Consider the following 18,781-nt stretch of genomic DNA (forward strand, 5'->3'; position numbering starts at 1 on the left):
AGTAAATGATAAAAGAGTTCATCACCGCTAAACCAGCCTTAAAAGAAGTGTTAAAAAGACCTCTTTAAGATGAAAAGAAAGGGTGCTAATTGATAACAAGAACACATATGAAAGAATAAATCTCACTGGGAAGGTAAATATATAGTAAACGTAGTGGATTAATCACTTACAAAGCTAGTATGAAGGATAAAAGACAAAAGTAATAAAAATAACTATGATTACAGTAATTAGTTAAGGGATAAGCAAGATAAAAAATGTAAAATGTGACATCAAAAAGATGAAACATGGTCGGGAGAGTAATAATGTAAAACTTTACAGTGAGATGAAACTTAGTTGTTATCAACTTAAAATAGACTGTTTTAGATATAATTTGTCATATGTAAGCCTCATGGTAACCACAAAGCAAAAACCTATCGTAAATACACAAAGGATAATAAAAAGGAACATATGAATACCACTAAAGAAAGTCATCAAATCACAAAAGAAGACAGCAAAAAAGGGACTTCCCTGGTGGCGCAGTGGTTAAGAATCCGCCTGCCAATGCAGGGGACATGGGTTTGATCCCTGGTCTGGGAAGATCTCACATGCTGCGGAGCAACTAAGCCCATTCTCCACAACTACTGAGCCTGTGCTCTAGAGCCCATGAGCCACAACTACTGAGCCCACGTGCCACAACTACTGAAGCCTGTGCACTCTAGGGCCCGAGTGCCACAACTATTGAGCCCGCGTACTGCAACTACTGAAGCCTGTGTGCCTAGAGCCTATGCTTTGCAACAAGAGAAGCCACCGCAAATGAGAATCCCATGCACCGCAATGAAGTGTAGCCCCAACTCGCCACAACTAGAGAAAGACCATGCACAGCAATGAAGACCCAACACAGCCAAAAAATGAAATAATTAATTAATTAATTATTTAATTAAAAAATAAATACATAAATAAATTTTTAAAAAAGAAGACAGCAAAAGAAAGAGGCTACAAAAACAGCCAGAAGATAATTAATACAATGACAATAAGCACATATCTATCAATAATTACTTTATATGCAAATGAACTAAATTCTCTAATCAAAAGATTTAGAGTGGTTGAATGGATGAAAAAAAAGAAGATCCATCTATATGCTGCCTACAAAAGATTCACTTTAGATGTAAGGACACACATATGCTGAAAGTGAAGGGATGGAAAAAGATATTCTATGCAAATGGAAACCAAAAGAAAGCTGGGGTATCTATACTTATATCAGACAAAATAGACTTTGAAACAAAGATTGCAATAAGATATAAAGAAAGCTGTTACATCATGATCAAGGGGTCAATCCAATAAGAAGATATAACATTTGTAAATATTTATGCACTCAACATAGGAGCACCTAAGTATATAAAAGCAAATAATAGCAGACCTAAAGGGAGAAATAGACAGCAATACAATTATCATAAGGGCTTTAATACCCCACTTGCATCAATGGATAGATCATCTAGACAGAAAATCAATATGGAAACGTTGGCTTTAAATGACACATTAAGACTAGATTGACTTAACATTTACATACAGAACATTCCATTCAAAAGCAATAGAATACACATTCTTCTCAAGTGCACATGGGACATTCTCCAGGATAGATTATATGTTAAACTACAAAACAAGTCTTAAAATGTCTTTAAAAATTTAAGAATTGAAATCATGTGAAGCATCTTTTCTAGACACAATGGTATAAAACAATAAATCAATTACAAGAATAAATCTGGAAATTTTACAGATATGTGGAGACTAAATAACATGCCACTAAACACCAATGGGAAAATGAAGAATTAAAAGAGAAACCAAAAATACCTTGAGACAAACAAAAATGGAAATATGATGCCAAAACTTATTGGATAGAGCTAAAGCAGTTCTAAGAGGGAAGTTTATAGCATGCCTCAAGAAACAAACAAACAAAAATCTCAACTAAACAATCTAAATTTAGACCTAAAGGAACTAGGAAAAAAAGAACAAGCAAAGCCAAAAGTTAGCAGAAGTTCTGAAATATCAAAGATCAGAGCAGAAATAATAACATAGAGACTAAAAAGATAATAGAAAAGATCAGCAAAATCAAGAGCTAGTTCTTTGAAAAGATCAATAAAATTGATAAACTTTGAGCTAGACTCCTCAAGAAAAAAAAGAGAGAGGACTCGAATAAATAGTCAGAAATGAGAAGAGATGTTATAACTGATACCACAGAAATACAAAGGATTATAAGCGATTAATACAAACAATTATATACCGACAAATTGGACAACTTAAAAAAAATGGATAAATTCCTAGAAACATATAACCTTCCAAGGTTGAATCATGGAGAAATATAAAATTCGACAGACCAATTACTAGTAAGGAGATTGAGTCAGTAATCAAAAACCTTCAAACAAACAAAAGTCCAAGACCAGACAGCTTCACTAGTAATTCTACCAAACAGTCAAAGAAAAATTAATGCCAGTTCCTCTCAAACTCTTCCAAAAATAGAAGAGAATACTTCTAACTCATTATACAAGGCCAGCATTACCCTGATATCAAAACCAGACAAGGATACAACAAGAAAAGAAAATTACAGGCCAATATCCCTGATGAACATAGATGCAAAAATCCTCAACAAAATATTAGCAAACTGAATTCAACAATACATTAAAAGGATCATACACCATGTCAAATGGGATTCATTCCAGGGATGTGAGAATGGTTTAACATCCATAAATCAACAAATGTGATACACCACACTAACAAAATGAAGGACAAAACTCATATGATCACCTCAATAGATACCGAAAAAGCATCTGAAAAAATTCAATTTCCATTTATGATAAAAAACTCTCAAACAAATTGGGTAGAAGGAATGTACCTCAACATAACAAAATCTCTATATAATAATCCCACAACTAACATTGTACTCAAGGGTGAAAAGTGGAAATCTTTTTCTCTAACATCAGGAACAAGACAGGAGTTCCCACTCTCACCACTTGTATTCAATTTGGTATTGGAAGTTCTAGCCAGAGCAATTAGGCAAGAAAAAAATAAAAGGATCTAAATTAGAGAGAAAGTAGTATACTTGTACCTATTTGTAGATGACATGATTTTATATATAGAAAACTCTAAGGATTCCACTAAAAAATTGCTAATACTAACACATGAATACAGTAAAACTGCAGGATACAAAATCAATACACAGAAATCTGTTGTGTTTCTATGTACTAATAATAAACTATCAGAAAGAGAATTTAAGAAAACAATCCCATGTACAATTATATCAAAAAGAATAAAATACCCAGGAATGAATTTAACCAAGGAGGTGAAAGCCCTATATATGGAAAATTATGACACACTGATGAAAGAAAATGAAGAGGACACATATAAATGGAAAGATATTCTATGCTCATTGGTTGGAAGAATTAATATTGTTAAAATGTGGGGGCTTCCCTGGTGGCGCAGTGGTTGAGAATCTGCCTGCCAATGCAAGGGACTCGGGTTCGAGCCCTGGTCTGGGAGGATCCCACATGCCGTGGAGCAACTGGGCCTGTGAGCCACAACTACTGAGCCTGCACTTCTGGAGCCTGTGCTCTGCAACAAGAGAGGCTGCGATAGTGAGAGGCCCGTGCACCATGATGAAGAGTGGCCCCCACTCGCTGCAACTAGAGAAAGCCCTCACACAGAAACAAAGACCCAACACAGCCAAAAATAAATTAATTAATTAATTAATTTTTTTAAAAAAGTGACCACTTTAAAAAAAAATGTGCATATTTGTCCAACCAATCTACAGAATCAATACAATCCCTATCAAAATTCCAATGGCACTTTTCACAGAGATAGAACAAACGATTCTAAAATTTGTATGGAAGCATAAAAGACCCCAAATAGCAAAAGCAATTTGAGAAAAACAGAACAAAACTGGGGGCAAAATGCTCCCTAATTTCAAACGATATTACAAAGCTATAGCAATCAAAACAGTATGGTATTGTCATTAAAACAGAAACAAAGATCAATGGAAAAGAATAGAGAGCCCAAAATAAACCCACACATATACAATTAATTCATTTATGACAAAGTAGCCAAGAATATACAATGGGGACAAGACTGGCTTCAAAAATGCTGTTGGGGGCTTCCCTGGTGGCGCAGTGGTTGAGAATCTGCCTGCCAATGCAGGGGACGCGGGTTCGAGCCCTGGTCTGGGAAGATCCCACATGCTGCGGAGCAACTCGGCCCGTGAGCCACGATTACTGTGCCTGCGCGTCTGGAGCCTGCGCTCCGCAACGAGAGGCCGCGATAGTGAGAGGCCCGCGCACCGCGATGAAGAGTGGCCCCCGCTTGCCACAACTAGAGAAAGCCCTCACACAGAAATGAAGACCCAACACAGCCATACATACATACATACATACATACATACATACATACATACATAAAAAGAATGTAAGCAGACAAGAATCTCATTTAAAAAAAAAGAAAAAAAAAAGAAAAAAAAAAGCCAGCAGCAAGGCATAAAAAAAAAAAAATGCTGTTGGGAAAACTGGATAGCCACTTGCAAAAGAATGAAACTGGACCACTATCTTGTATCACACACAAAAATTAATTCAAAATGGACTAAAGCTCTGAATGTAAGACCTGAAACCATAAAACTCCTAGAAGGAAACAGGCTATAAGCTCCTTAACATAGGTCTTGGCAAAGATGTTTTTAATCTGACACCAAAAGCAAAAGCAACAAGAACAAAGATAAACAAGTGGGACTGTATCAATAAAAAAAGCACGTTCATTGCAGCGTTACTTACAATAGCCAAGATATGTAAACAATATGTGTCCATCAATAGATGAATGGATTAAGAAATTTTGGTATATACAAAGGAATACTACCCAGCAATGAAAAAGAATGAAATCTTGCCATTTGCAACCACATGGATAGACCTGGATAGCTAATATGCTAGGTGAAGTAAGTCAGACAGAGAAAGAAAAAATATCATATGAGCTCTCTTATATGTGAAATCTGTAAATATATATAGGAAAAGAATAAAAACAAACAAAAAAACCAAAAAGCTCATAGATACAGAGAACAGATTGGTGATTGCCAGAGGTGGGGACTGGAAGGGTGGGAGAAATGGGTAAACTGCTTTTGGTTTTGTTTGTGTTTTAGTTTAAAAAATGGAATTAAAAAAATAAAAATTTAAAATTAAATAAAAATCACATTTTAGACGAATATTTAGGAACACAGGAAGGTGTTTACAGCTTGTTTATTTTAAAAACTATGTAAATTCTGAAACAATATATATACTTCGATCTAAATTTTATAAAATAACAAATATGTGCTTATTTTCATAAATGCAGATTTATAGGAAAAGGGTTTCTTAATTTTTATATTTAATACATTTTCTACAGTAAGCAACCTCTCTGAGTCCATTTACTTATCTGTAAAATGGAACTAATGATAATGCCTCCTTCATTTGATGATCAAATGCATTAATATAGGTAAAGCCTAATTACAGTAAACACTCAAAAATGTAAGCTGTTATTAATTATGGTTATTTTTATCTTGTCTTCTGCTGAATCTCCAGTATCTAGAATGGAGCCTGACACACATTAGACACTCAATAAATATTTGTTGAATAAACTGATTAATTAAGAATTATAAACTTCATGTAGGACATTGGTAAAATTAAAATCAGATATTTTGGTTGGAATAGATCATAAGGGACATTAAATAAGAGTTAACCAGTTTTGACTTACACTCTGGATGACAAATCAAGAGCCACTGAGGGTTTTAAGTGGCAAAAGATAAGACATGGCAGAAGGTAACCTACTCAGATTTGCTTGTTAGAAAATTGTAATGGTGATGCTAGAAAATTTTAAGTAATAATGATAATGTAAGGACAAAAGTAAGTTACCTAGTAAATAGTAAGTTGATTGTTTCCATTTCTATATGGCCTGGAGGTTATTTAAAGGAATTTTGCACTGTTTGGAAAAGCCTAGAAAGCAAAGGGCTTGGGCCACTGTGACCCCCAGAACTGCAAAGAAACAGGCCCAGCACTGCCATTGACCTGAAATCAATCAGGGGCAGCAGGAGCCTCCTTCCTAAGGAAGTTCTCTTGATCAGGACAGCAAAATGCAACATTGCTTTAGGCATTCATTACCTACTGCCTGGGTGGTTAGCTATTTTCTTGCTAAAAAAGTAATCCACAAGGGCTAGAAAAAAAGCTACCTGGATAGCCAAGCTGGAGTTCTAGTGTGCCTTTCAGAGAGCGGCCAATGTATTTTGGGTCCTCATGCACATCTCCCAGGACAACCCTGCCTCATCCCAACTTCCCCAGACTCTCCCAGGCCTTAATCCAGACCCAAAAATGGCTAAGGGGAGCCAGCCCAGCAGCCAACTGAGAATCCAAAAGGTGGTTAATACTATTCTAGTTAATAGAGCAGACTGAGGCGTGTGATCCACTAGATCAACCAAACTTAATAACTGTACAACCTTGAGCAACATTGAGCAATTTCTCTCATTTTCCTCATCCATGAAATGGAGATAATAATGATACCTAATTTATAGGGTCTGAGGGAGGATTAAATTAATTCACACATGTAAAATAATGAAAACAGTGCTTAGCACGCAATAAGCACTCAATATTTTAGTCACTGTTAATATTATCATTTTAATATATATAGGCCCTATCTCTCCAACTGTGTCATAAACTTCTTGAGAGCAAGTAGTCCTGTCATACACTAACTTTGTGCTCAATAAAGATCTGTTGAATAAATAAATTAGTAAGTGAGAGAATGGATTAAAAAACAAATTGAGCTAGGTACTTCCTGTTTCCGGGCCCCCTGTTGTCCTCTTTTTTAGACTGGCAAAATTAACTTTCTCTAGGAACAGTCTCTCCTCCCCCTCCCACAAGGAAAGATGTGAACAGATGGATACACAAAACAAAATTTCTAGGGGGACAATGAGAAAGAGACAAAGCATACAAACCAGAAGAAGCAAATAAATAGAATAGATAATTTCTGAAAGTTTAGAAATAATCATAGTTAATTCAAGTTGCAACTACACCCAATTCTTCTAGGAGACTAGTTCCTGGTCAATATTTATCAAGTATAGATATATTTGGTGGGCTGAGGAAGGGGAAGATGAGGTGGAAGATAAGGGTAACCACCCCTTCTAGTTATTTTCAAGTGAATTTCAAACATTGTAGCCATCTTCCAAATCAATAAGATTTAAAGATTACCATGTCTTCCCGTGCCTACTTCCAAATAGAAACATTTACTTCACAGTTTGTAAGACTAAATCTTGCCCTGTGTTTGTTCACTCATTCATTCATCCTCTTATCAAATATTTATTGGATGAGTTTTATTTGCTATCAATGCACTAGGTGCTATGGGTATAGCAATGAAAAAAGTACAGCCCCTGACCTCAAGCAGCCCAGATGGGGAGCTAGCCTAGGAAAGAAATAGTGTGGCAGTAGGGCCATATCTGTCTAACATCAACCCCCAGCACAGTGCCTGGCACACAGTAGGAGCTCAAAGAATATCTGTTGAATGAATAAAAAGTAAGATGGGACTTGCAGTAAGTTGACCTAAGTGTCTTGATAAGGCTGAGTATAAGGCGTTAGGAGAATTCATTGGAGAACAAACCTATATCAGTGAGACCAAGGAAGGTTTTCTAGAAGAGATATCATGTTAACTGAAAACCAGGGAGTAACTAGAAGTAAGTTCAGTGAATGTGGGTTTGGGGAGTAGTTTCTTGTTAGGAGAAAAAGTGCAAAGGGCTCAGGTCAGAAGCCAGAGGCTGGGGAAAGAGTGGTATATCTGTGTCACTGCTAGTAGTTTGGTGTTGCTAGAATGTGACTAAGAGTGTGTGTGTGTGTGTGTGTGTGTGTGTGTGTGTGGTTTTGAATGTGTGTGACTGTGTGTGAAGTGTAAATGTGTGTGCATGTTTAAGTATGTATGTGTGTATGTAGGTGCACGCATGTGTGCACACGTGTATGGATGGGTGTGTGAGTGTGCATCCACCCTACAGGGCAGTGATGAGCCTGAGGACATAAGTAGGGTACCATATGGCATACTAAAGAAGTGGACCTTTATCCTGAGCTCACATGGGGGTCATTCAAGGGTTTTAGGCCAGAAAGTGACTTGAGCCGCTTGGTATTTGAGAAAGCTCAAAAAAAAGTTCAGTCAATTAGCTGAAGAATGAATTGGCCTCTCAGGTGAGAGATGTCCAGGATTAGTGTAGTGGCTGTGGGGATGAATAGGACAGGTCCAAATGAGACTATAGACTATAGAGACTATAGAGAACAAACAAGACTTGGTGAGTGATTCCTGGTATTATATGCGATGTTGAGGGAGGTAGGGGTGAGGGGTATTGAAGTGGGACAAGAACCCCCAGGGTTCTGCCCTGTGTGGAAAGGGCTCTTTGCTGAGATCAAGGAAACAGGAGAAATGAGACTGAGGTAGAAGGGTTCAGTTGAGACATGTTGGGACCCTTCGCTCCTTGCTGCTTCTTCCATAAAAATTAGAGACAGCTTTGCACAGTGGATAAGAGCATGTACTCTAGGGATGGAGCCCTCAGGTTCAAATGTTGATGCAGCATGAGCAGCTGTGTGTCATTGGACAACATCCTATTCCTCTCTGTGCTCCAGCTTCTCCATCCACTTCCTTGAGTTGTTCTGAGGAGCTCATGAGTTAACATTTTCAAAGTGACCACAGTCATATGTGGTTCAGAGTAAGAACTATGTCAGTATTTGTCAAATAAAAATCCTTTCAATAATCTCTTGAGACAATTGGGCATGCTTTCCATTTCTGCTACCTCATCTTGCGTTATTTTCCTGTGTGTTTATGCTGTCTTCTGCTTTAGATTACTAGTGCTTTATTACAAGACCTTGAGACTTGGATCTCTCCTACCTTAAAAAAGTCTCTCTAAACCTGTGTCTACCTCTGACTCCTATTCCTTCCCCTCATAGCCACTTTCTTTGCAGAGTGTGCTAGACCCTGCTCCAGGTCTTCACAGCCTCACATCTCATTCATACCTCCATTTGCTGGAATGTGGAGTCCTCTCCCAGCCCCCAACTCCAGAGTGAAACTGCTCTCTCTAAAGTCTCTGATGATTTTCTAACTGCTTCATCCAATGAGCCCACTTCAGGCCTGATGGCTTAGTGGGTGCTCCGATGCCATCTGACACTTGGATATCTCCATCCTTCTCTCTTTTCCCCAATTCTGCTGCCTCCCAGGCCTCCTTCAGTCTCTCTGGTTTCTGGCTCTCCTTCTCTAGCCTCGAGGAATTCTCAGGCTCGTTGAGACAGGACTGGCCCTCCTAGGGGCCGAGCTGTAATGGTGTAGTTTCTGGTCAGTTCCCAGTGGACAGTGAGCACCTTCCAGGTGCAGCCCCTGCCTTACTCATTCTTGATTCCCCAACACGTGACGTAATGCCTGATACTTCACCTAATAGGAGCTCAAGAAATGTTGGATGAAGGAATAAATGAATGGATAAATTAACAGATAGAAACCCAAAAAGGTATGTTTCTTTTCTAACCTGCCCAAACTGTACCGCAATTACTTGTATGAGAGTTAGCAAATGCTGAGTCACTGCTTGAATGATGATTCACTAACGGATTAAGTTTTAAGCTCTGACTTCCCACTCTGATCAGCAACTGGATTTCTAATCCAGAATTGAGTCACAAATACTGGTCTTGATATCCCAATTGGTTGCCATGGCAATGCTTCAACTTCAAAATGCTCTGAAATTTTGGGTTCCAGTGACCATATTGTATATTTGGGCAGAACAACTTTTCTCCACGACTCACTTCTGACTCATAAAGAGAATTGGGATGTTTTTGTTTGCCCACTGGGCTCTATTTCCTGGATGTTCTCTTTTTAAAAAATCCAAAGAGTAGGATTATTTTAAGGCAGGTAATGGAAATGAGAAGGAGGGGATGCTGTTATTTTTTGGACACAAACTTAACATAGAGATATGCTTTCTAGAAGGTGCTAGGGTCATGGGGTGTATGATGTGAGCAGGAAGGGATTTGATGAGCCCCCAGAGTAACCTAATCCCATGTACTGGAGCACAGAAGCATGGAATTTATGCACTTGTTTATGGCAGCAGACACTGAAGCTAAGGGATGTTCAGGGTATTCAGGCTCAAAATCCAAACGAACGTAAGGAGCAGGCCTACTGGAGCACACATCCTGAATGACTCAGGTGGGCAGCCAGCCCCAGAGGAACAACAAAGTAGAGCGCGAAGGAGGGAGCAGAAGGTGAGGAAGGACAAAGCATTGCCAGTGATGGGCAAAGGGGTGAATTTATTTGGGCCGCCAAAGGCGATTTCCTACTTTCCAGCTTCACCCCTATTACTCCTGAATATTTCCAACCTGACAACCTGTGCTCCACCCAAGAACTACACCGAGAGTGCCCGTAGGTTTCCATCATCCCTGAGGACTGAGAGAACACACAGCCAACGGAGAATGAGGAGAGAGCGGCCAATGGTGGCATGTGGATCAGCCGAGACCCCTCCCCACTGCACTGTCTCCCTGAGGTTGTGGACACAAAGAAGGGAGACCGTAACTGAAGGCGGGGATGAGGACAGGAAGAGCAATAACCGGTGTCAGGCACTGAAGCTGCAACGTGATAAGGAGGATGATCACACAGCCACACTCGGAGGAAACACTTCTGTGCTACCACCTGGAAGTGAGTCTCCTTCCCCAACCTGCACCCCAAGACACCTGGATGACTCCAGAATCCCAGGTCTCATCCTTGTGAGTCAGGCACCAGGTCCTGAACAGAGTGGGCCACAGGGAGATGGCAATGCTTAACCACCCAGAGCTGGAATCCAGGGAAAAGTTCAGGACATTATAGGGGAGCTATATGGCCTTTATCTTCCCTTCTCCCCTCTGTTTCTCTTCTTCTCTTCTTCCTGAAGGAGCTGATGCATCAGAATCCGATGCACTGTGACTTTTGAGAGCCTGAGTGTTCCCCATGTGCATGTCATTTGGGGCTCATGCAGGTGGAAAGTCATAGAAAGTAATGCAGTTCAGGCCAAAGGAGAACTCCCGCCATACAGAGTCAGGTTCAGGGAAGAATGGGCCATCTTAGGATGCCCTTGAGTAGCTGGAGGACGGAGCTTGATGATAGCTCCCATCTGAACCAGTAAGGCCTCCCTCTGATTGCAGAGGCCTCAGCACAGAGGTCCATGTGTCTACTCATTGTACAAGACAACATCACATTTCTCAAAGACTACCCAGGTGCTACCAGATGTAAGCAATGGCCAAGCCCTAGTCTTCAATGAGGCCACAGAAGTCTTTTTAATTTTAGTGGGTCAAAATATAAAACCAAACCCTCATGCATTCCTGGGAATTGCAAAATGGTGCAGCTACTTTGGAGAATGGTCTGGCAGTGCCTCAAAATGTTCAACATAGTTACCATATGCAATTCCACTCCTAGATGCCTACTCAGCAGAAATAAAAACATAAATCCCCTTGTGTACGGTATTCATAGCAGCACTATTCATATAGCCAAAAAGTGGAAGCCACCAAAATATCCATCAACTGGAGAATAGAGTTTTTTAAAAAGTGACATATCTAAGGAATACTACGCAGCAATGAAAAGGAATGAAGCTCTGCTGCATGCAAAAACAAGATGAACCTCAAGGGAAAGAAACCAGATTCAAAAGACCACATATTATATGAAATGTCCAGAGTAGCCAAATCTATAGAGACAGAAAATAGATTAGTGGTTGTCTCTGGTTATTGTGGATATGGGAAGGAGGAGAGGGAAATGGGGAGTGACTACTAATGGGTAAGGTGCTTCTTTTGGGCAGAATGAAAATGTTCTAAAATTAGATTGTGGTAACAGTTGCACAACTCTGTAAATATTCTAAAAAACATTAATTGTACAGTTTAAACAGGTGAACTTTATGGTATAAAAGTTTTATCTCAATATGCCATTTATAAAAAAAGAAAATATAGTCGACCCTTGAACAACACAAGGGTTGGGGCACCAACCCTCCATGCAGTCAAAAATCCATGTATAACTTATAGTAAGTCCTTCGTATTCCCCGTTCCTCCATATCCGGGTTCCACATCCTCAGATTCAGCCAACCACAGACCAGGTAGTACTGTAGTATTTACTATTGGAAAAAACTCCACATATAAGTAGACCTGCACAGTTCAAACTCATGTTGTTCAACGATCAACTGTAAATAAATAGAAACTCCATCTGGAATGCTCATACAAAAACCATCCGGACTTGTTTTTTGCAGAAAATTTCTGGGAAGTTTTGTTTTTACTTGAATAAAAGGTGTTTCCCTACCGCTGATACTGTCAGTCTCTCTGTAGGTATTATCCTGGATAGTGTAGGACTAGGAAGCAAAGAAAAAGAGGACTATGGAAGAAGCATGGCATGCAGGAAGAGTCCTGAATACCAGGTGCTGGCAAACTATGGCCCACAGGCAAAATTGGGACTGCCATCTGTCTTTGAAAATAAAGTTTTACTAAAACACAGCCATGCTCATTCATTTACATATTGTCTATGGCTGCTTGCATGCTCTAATGACAGAATAGCTATAACAGAGACTATGTGGCCTGCAAAGCCTAAATTTTTTACTACTGTGCCTTTACAGAAAAAGTCTGCCTACCCTGCTCTAGATTCATGAGTCTACTTAAATCTTAAGTCTTGCTACTTAAATCACGGTGCACACACTAGCAGCAGCAGCACCTAGGAGCCTGTTAGAAATGCTCCCCCAGACCTACTGAAACAGAATCTGCATTTGTGTTAGTTAGCTGTGTTAGTGCAAGAAGCAGATGCCAAGATGGGGTTCAACATACCAGGATTTTGTTAGGAGAGACAACTAGGAGAGAAAACAGGGAGGGGGCCTGAAAAGACTGGGAGGGCCATCAGTTCATGGTACAGGTCTGACCTGAAGGAAGGAAAGAGAGAAGACGGAGTGGAAGCATTGTAAACTGCTATACAGTCTAAAGAATGATCTGCAAGGCCATCACGAGTCCTCAAGGCAGAGACAACTATCAGAGGAGATCTGAATCTCTCAGGAACTGGTTTTCCTTACCCCTGCCACACCAAGGCATGTGGCCTCAGTGCAAATGCAGTGACAAGTTCAGAGCACAGCACCTCTGTCCTTGGGCAAGGAAATGCCCCGTAGTTGGCATTCTCATTGCATCCGCTGCAAGGTGTATTCCCATAGCAGCAAGGACATTTTGAGAAAAATACCAGGTGATCTCTATGCACATTTAAGTTTGAGAAGTAATGCTCTAGAGCAGGATTTGGCAAACTCTACAAAGGGCCTCACAGTAAATATTTTAGGCTTTGCAGGCCATACATTCTCTGTTGCAACTACTCAACTCTGCCATTCAAAGTGGGAGCAGCCACAGAGAACACACAATCAAATGGGGGTGGCTGGGTTCTAATAAAACTTTATTTACAAAAACAGACTTCAGCTTTGGACCTGATGTGGCCCAGAGGCCAGAGTACACCAACATCTGCTCTAGAGTTATGGGGTTTAAACTTTCTAGAAGCAACTAAACTCTTCTTTCATATGAAACAGATAAGACAGGGGCTGCTCCTCTTGATGGTGGGCAGGGAGCCCTGTGCCCAACAGTTCCCCTTAAAAGCTCCTGAGACGCCTCTGCAGGCAGCAAAAGTAGAATTTGAAAGCCACTGCCCTGGTTCCCCACAAAGAGCCTCCAGTTACAGAAAGTAACTTCTTTCACCCTTTTCTCATTCCTAGTGGGCATCAGCAAGCTAAATTTCTACTTTATCTGTTCTACAAACATAGCTGAGGGTCTAACATTGTGCTAGATATTTTGGGATGACAAAAGTGAACCAGACATGCCCTTGTTTCCTGGGTAACTTTCAGTAAATAAAAATGAGACATGTATAGACCCTCTGAGGCAGGAAGCAATGTGCACCCCAGGAAACCACTGGTAAAGGGCCGTGCAAGCGGGGAAATGGAGGAGATCACCTTCACACAGGGAATCATGAAGACTCCGTGGACGAGGGGCAGTGAGCTGTGAAAGGAGGGGCAGAGTGACAATCTGTTGTACTTCTAAAACCAGACCTGGCCTCTCTTCTGGAGGGCCATATCGTCACAGAATAAAAACTCTTCTATACACAGATGCTAACTTACAACCATCAGGACATATGGCTTGCCCGTCATAGTGGGCAAACCCACCCCCAGAGATCAACGACCTCACATCCATGGTTCTTCCATGCCAAGGGCGGGGTTATATGACCTCACTACATATCTGGGTCAAGATCAAGGAGCAGAGCTAACTGTGGAATAAAACGGGCAATTCCTCAGGGTCCCATGAAGACAAACACTCTGACCTTGACCATCACTGCAATATAGGAAGAGGCAGCTGAGGGCTGTAGAAACCTCATGTTCCAAGGAGCCCTGGGAGAGGTATAGACGTGGCTCTTCATCTGTTACTGAATCCTTCTGGATAAACAGCGAGATAGCACACATGGCCTTCCTTTTAAATTCTCTTTATATCTATGTGGATAATTTTGTGTGTGAATCTATGAAGCTCCACACCCCACATCAACAAAACTCCTCACCCTGAGGACGCCACTCCCTTACTGGGAGAAGGGGTTGTTACACCGTCCTGTGAAATCTCATTTCTCAGGTGTCATTCAAAACAAAAAAGCTATCAATATGCCTTAAACAAGGTCAGCAGATGCTAGCTACCCGGAAATCCAGAGAGCTCTGAAAGTTATGTGAACTACATGACACGGACATATTTCTGGAAAGTGAGCATAGCTTCCATCATATTCTCAGAAGAGTGTATGACCCCAGAAAAAGCCTTGGACCATTGTCCAATGTATTAAATAGTATTGCCCACCCTTAAAAAAAATGATTTTTTAAAAAAACAGTCTTTTCAAGCCACTGATTCTACAGCGTTCTCAATCATCTTGAGATCATCTTGCAAAAAAACCCTATTTACCGTCATTCCTATTTTACAGATTAGCAAACTAAATTCCTAAGACATTAATATCCTAACTGAGGAAGGATTGCAGGTTGGTGGGTTAACACCAGAGATGCATTGGTTAACACACTGCTTTTAGCAATGATCACCTCCCGCCGTTAATACCACTTCGTAAATAAATTCCACGGTCAAGCCTGTGTTGGGCACTTTACATACATGATTCAAGTAAACATTGTAACAACTCTGCAAGACATTATCTCATTTCTCAATCTAAGGACACCAAAGCTCAGAAAAGTTTAATGGATTGCCACAGGTCGCAGCACTGATTAAGTGTCAGATGGGGTCTGATTCTAGGTCTGTCTGACTCCCAAATGCTGCCCTGGCATCTCCTCTGAAACTTGGATCCTCAGAAAAGGAAAACTCATCTTCAAGTCAGGGACAGTTTCTTAGACATCTTTGTATTCCCCACAGAGCCTTGCCCTGCTTTGCATGGTAAGGCACTCAATAAATATTTGTTGAGTGAAGAAACGTGGGCTCGGGCTCCAGTTCTACCATGGACTTAACTGACTCAGTCTCCTGCCTCTTGGAGCTGCAGGTGGTTACTCAGATGGGCAACCTCAGGGAACATTTGAAATCAATTATGGGTGAGGGGGAACCTATTAAAAGGTCCTCTTCTGTGTATGTTGGGGTTGAAGGAGAGGAAAGGAAGTTGAGAAGGAGAGAAACAGGATGGTTTCAGGGTTGGGTGCTGGAGCTTAAAGATTTCACACGAGGATGGAACAGAATTTGGCTTAAGTCCACTGCTGAGTTCCAACAGCCTATCCAAATGGGATCCTGACCTCAGGTTACTCCTTGGTGGCCACAAATCCCTGAATTGCCAGGCCCCTGAGTAGTTACTTTTATGGAGGCCCCTACACCGGAGCAGCCACACACAGTCTTTTCCTAGGCCCTCTTGCCCCACGTCAGAACTACAGGAGATTGGCAACTTCAGAAGGTCTAACTTGCAGGGGGCCCAGCACCATCACTCCCCCTCCAGGGACCAGAATCTTAGCAGTGAAAGCCTGTGAGGCCTGCACTGTCCTTGGCTCTAAATGAAAGTATTCCAACAATCCATCCAGAATCCAACTTCCTATTTTGGAAGCACGTGGGAGTTAGGGGTGGGGGGGAGGGAGGTAACTCTAGTTGATTTTGTTTTCTTTACCAGATGTTACAAGTGCCAGTTAGTCACAACCCAAAGAATGCCACTTTAGCCCTTTCACATAGGCCCTGCAAAAAGACTTGTATGAAGCTGACCCTAAGGGATACCCACCGACAATGCTCTGGGAGGGGATGATTAAATACCTCCCAGAGGCCGGGGGAAAGGACAGCCCTCCGAGAAACCAGACACATTCCCCACTGCGTGGCTTCCAAGGCACCGCCTACTCTCCTGTGCACGAAGCAACGCTGCCACCTAGTGCCCTGTGTGGGAAGTATTCCCTGAGGCCTCCCATCTCAGGGGGGGTTCCTCTACAAGGGCTGGTGCAGCTGAATCACTTAATATATCTGCCGAGGAGAAAATGCCCCAAGTTTGGTAGATGGAGAACCGGGAAACTGGGTCTATGTTAAGTAGGTAGAATCTGAGGTTTGAGGGCTGTTGGAGAAGAGTATGGGAGCCAAGTTTTGCAGCATCTTGGGTTATCCTCAGTGGAGAAGCAGAACTTCCATGGTTGAATTGTATTTAGCTCTCAGGAACACAATTCAGTTGTGGTCATTCTGCACAGCTGAAGGCCAACCAGCCCAGGAACAGGCAGTGACCAAATAAAAGGACCAGTGCTAGGGTCGGAGAGGGAATTTGGGCTGATCTGTTGGTAGGAGTGAGTAAATTAGCGAATCGGAGACCTTTATTCCGGGGGTAGGCGGGGGGGACTAGCCTTGGCCCTTCATGGTTCTCAGCCCTGGGGCCCCCAGGGGAAGTGTACGGAGCTCACAATGAGTAGACAAGGATGCCTATGTCCTTGGGAACCCGGTTGCTAGAATCCTAAAGAATGAAAGCCTTGTTCCCAGGCCCCATCTCTCCCAGACTTTTACCCTAAATCTTTCCTGAATATTTTCTGATGTGCACAAATCTGAACAGAGATACAGGGTGGGAGGTGGAGAGGAGATAGACCTGGGTATTCCCTGCCCTCCACCTTCCTGGTGTGGACCTATAGGGGAAATACCAGCACACCTCCAGGAACACTTTGATTTGAAGAGAAAGAAACCTCCGAAGCTAGACTGTCTGCGAAAGATTTCCTGCCTAATTTTACATGCTTAGGGAGGTTATGAGGATTCAGATGGGCACTTTGGAGAAGGATCTGAGTGTGTGCTGTGGCAGGGTGGCGGGGGTGGAGGTGGGCACGGGAGGGAGATGTACGGGCTTGGTGCGGGGGCAAGGGAGGAGGTGCATCAAGGAAGGCTGTAATTGGAATCAAATCCTGACCCTGTTCTCCCCACTGCAGAGCATGAGACAGAAGGACATGAAAGGGATGGGAAGAGGGGTCAGGTACCCACTGTCCAGAATCTGTTCCCTCAGGTTTGGGTTTTAACAACTCAAAGCACTGGTCTCTTAGAGCCTCCCTCCTATATTCCTGCTGGATCCTTCTCTGATTCTTCAGAGCCAGGGAACTGATCCCAGGTCCCTATGCCGCTACTGCCAGAGGAGGGGTAAGCAGACTGGTAGGCCCCGGTCTAGACTGCAAGCACACAGTTTCCCTGGCAGATGGGTACTAGGAAGTGAGATTAGGCAGCAAGAAGATGTCATCTGGGAAAAACTGTGAAGCTGCCAACTCTGATCAGATAATCATCTCATTATTTCTTCCATTTGGCCCCAGAATAAGGATTTCCTTCTACTCTTTCTCTGCCCCCACCTATCTTACAGCCCAGCCCCTTCTCTATCCCCTCCCTTCACCCTCTCCCACCCCAAAATAAAATCACGCAAAACCACAAGACTCTAGAGCACTCAGTGTCTGGGAATCCCAGCTTCCAAAAGAGAAATCACAGCCAAAGAGGGGGAGACAGCGTGTCCGGAAGGGATGTTCCAGCAACACCCCATTGCAAGAGGCTCCCTCCTTCCAGATTTCTCTCTCTAGTCTGAAACTTATTTGCAGGCATCCAGTAACCTGAGAATTTTTTAATACGGGGAGCTGTCAAGCCTTTGAGGGGTTCTGGAGTTCCATTCCCAGTCTGCCTCTGGCATACCTCTCATTCCTTCTGTTACCCCATCGATGTCATAGGACTGGCAAACATCAAACGGTGTTGTGGACAATCCGGATTAATAAGATTTAAATGGCTCTACTAGGTGCCTAGCCTCGTGTGAGGTTCTGTCACGGGGGGCTCCAGAGGGATAATGAGAAACTGAATGATGAAGTATCACTTCTAACCCCCAACCACCCCTTGCCTGAAACCAATCCCCCCACCCCCGAAGTAAGGCAAAGGAGTCATTCCTAACCCCACTCTTCTCTTTGTCTTTCTGGGTGACTTCCCATGAAAGCCAAGATCTGGGTATAGAGTAAAATAAACGTGGGTAGTGTTCCCAAACACTGCCCCTGATTAAAACCATAGAGTTATACAAGGTGCATTTTAGGTCCCTTTTACAACGGCCAGGGCTAGAAACCAGGGTCCTGGCTTGTGAGTGCCCACCCTTTCCAGTCGACCTTGCTATTCCTAGGCTGGACTCACTCATGATTTTTAGGACAAAGCAAAGGGGACTCAAGGACCTGGACAAGGTAGTAGCTTTCTGCTACATTCCAGGGCTGCTCAAAGAAAAGGAAACCAACCAGGACCCATTGGCTGTGTACCTGGCAGCCTTGCTCTCTCGCTGCCTAGCCCAGCCCAGGCTTGAC

The 18,781-nt window shown here is 42.1% G+C and overlaps 1 protein-coding gene across 1 annotated transcript in view; it reads right to left on the reverse strand.

The window, feature by feature from the left end:
• The window catches only part of PAPPA2 (pappalysin 2), a 319,782-nt gene that overhangs the window by 299,664 nt on the left and 1,337 nt on the right, over positions 1–18,781 (reverse strand). The window lies entirely within an intron of this gene.

This window comes from Eubalaena glacialis, chromosome 3, assembly GCF_028564815.1.
Source record: "Eubalaena glacialis isolate mEubGla1 chromosome 3, mEubGla1.1.hap2.+ XY, whole genome shotgun sequence".
NCBI lineage: Eukaryota > Metazoa > Chordata > Mammalia > Artiodactyla > Balaenidae > Eubalaena > Eubalaena glacialis.